Genomic DNA, 2,374 nt, shown 5'->3' with positions numbered 1-2,374 from the left:
TATATATATATATATATATATATATCTCAAAAGTCAGACATTAAATGTTTATTCTCTTTTATCTCTGCTTCACATTGTTGTAGTTAAGTAGAGGGAAACTTCTCCCTTATCACCAGTAGATGTCAGCAAATATCTTTATTAGGTCAAGTCCATCCTTTGCTCACTAAATTTTACAAACACCTCAGCCTCTGAAAGCTATAGGCATGAGAACTTAAGGTTCTCTGTTTTTTTCACTGTAAGTGTCAAGGTTCTCTGTTTTTTTTCATTGTTAGTTTCATGTCTTTTGATATTGCAATTTCAAGTGACCACCATTTAAATGTGACTTTAACAGAGTCATGCATTTAATAAACTCTTTAAAGATTGTTTATCATTTGCAGTTTTGATTTCTTTTTTATCCATTAGATACAATTTGTAGTCATGCAAATTTCTATAGTTTGCTTTGGTCTTTTATAAGCTTAAAGGTCTTATGCCTCTTCATTATTCTAAAGATAGCACTTTTATTAATAATAACAGACCAGAGCCATAAGCATGTAGCAAAACATATGTTTTTAATGCAGTGATGCACTCTTTCACTCTGGTCCACTGGGCTGTTCCCCCCTGCGGTGATGCAAGCCAACCAGGCAGCTCAGTTCAGCATTTCTCAAAGCATCCTTGGTGTTTCTAGAAGTCCAAACCTCCAACAGACACAATAATTGTCTGTGGTTTAAAGAATCAGCATCAGTTTAACCCAATTTCTGAATGCAGGAGAAAATTGCTGCAGGCTCTAGCATTTGATGAGTAAAGTTTTTATGTAAACATTCATCCTCCCACAGTGCTTTTTATTCTGACCGAGCGACGGGATTGCTGTTGAAGGTTTGTATGTGCATGGCCGTGCCTGTATTGGTAGGCACCTCTTTGCAGCTCTGATGTTTTCTGCTGCTTTGAGGTATACCGTCTATCTTTGAACTTCAGCACACACAATACAAGCAGTTGCCAAGCAATTACAGAAACCCTGCTCTCTAAGAGTGTCTTTGGAAAGCCAGACAATGTTTACTTCTAATGCATTTTGTTGTTTTTTCTCTGTATTGTCAAAGACCGACATAATACATTATGAATGAAAAACACACAGCACTGTGTCTGCAAGGTCCAGGTGGTGTGGCGAAGACAATCAATCTCCTGACCATTTTAGCCAGCTGGGAGGGCCAGATGGTCTCCTCACAACAGGTAATCACAGCCAACATGCTGTTACACTTAAATCCTCACAAGTGGGTTACCAGAGCTACCTGGAACATTTGGGATACTGTTCATTTCCAATCCTGTTACTCTCTTTAGGCTTTTATGACAAGTCTGCAGCTGGTGATTTGTAGTAAAGCCTTAAAAACACACAGGATTTTCCCTCTTATTGATTCCTGCAGTTTTGTAGTCATACTTAAGTTTTGGATCATTAAACAAATTGCAATCTTAGATAACGATACCCTGAATACAGAAGGCAATATTTAGATTATCATTTTGTTTACTAGTTTAAACAAGATATACAAACAAACCAACTTCCACTATGAGAAGAAAACAAACCCTGTCTCGATGAGGGAGTTTTTTCTTTCTCTTTTCTTCTCTTGCACCAAAAAAAAAAGGTATTTCTCATGAAATCTGCTTGATGCAAACCTCACTGTTATGATTGAATCCAAAGCAATTTTCTCAGACTGGATTTCCCATTAATAATGCATGCTTAACATGTGATTTAAATGTGAGCAAACTGCATCAGTGTAGAGGGACATCTTGTACTGTATATGCTGGAGCTTTTAGCGAGCAGATCTTCCCCTGTGTGCAATTCCAGAGTTGGAATCTGTGGTTTGCACACAAACTAATAAAGACTACCCAGGACCCCGTGGTTAATGCTAACCGAGATAATCGGCTGATTGTTCTGATGACTAATCAGAATAACTGTCTAGATACAGTAGGTTTAAAATGTTAGCTGTATCATTTGTAAACTTATGTAACATTCACTCCTCTACATGGTTTAGCATTGTATTTTATAGGTATGTGTGTGATTTATAAAAAGGAAGCCTACTAATTTCCACCGTATAATTCAAACAAATGGTTCAAGAACTGTTGCCTTAAACAAATGGTTTTGCAGCAAGAAGGTTCTGGGTTCGATTCCCGGCCTGGGGTCTTTCTGCATTGAGTTTGCATATTCTCCCTGAGCATGCGTGGGTTCTCTCCAGGTACTCCGGCTTCCTCCCACAGTCCAAAAACATGTCTGTTAGGTTTATTGACTTGTCTAAATTCTTCTTAGGTGTGAGTGTGTTTGAATGGTTGTTCGTCCTGTTTTTCTCTGTGTTGCCCTGCGATGGACTGGCGTCCTGCCCAGGGTGGACCCCGCCTCTCACCTGTAGAC

This window comes from Cyprinodon variegatus, unplaced genomic scaffold, assembly GCF_000732505.1.
Source record: "Cyprinodon variegatus isolate N-32 unplaced genomic scaffold, C_variegatus-1.0 Scaffold24, whole genome shotgun sequence".
NCBI lineage: Eukaryota > Metazoa > Chordata > Actinopteri > Cyprinodontiformes > Cyprinodontidae > Cyprinodon > Cyprinodon variegatus.
This window is presented reverse-complemented; position numbering follows the sequence as displayed.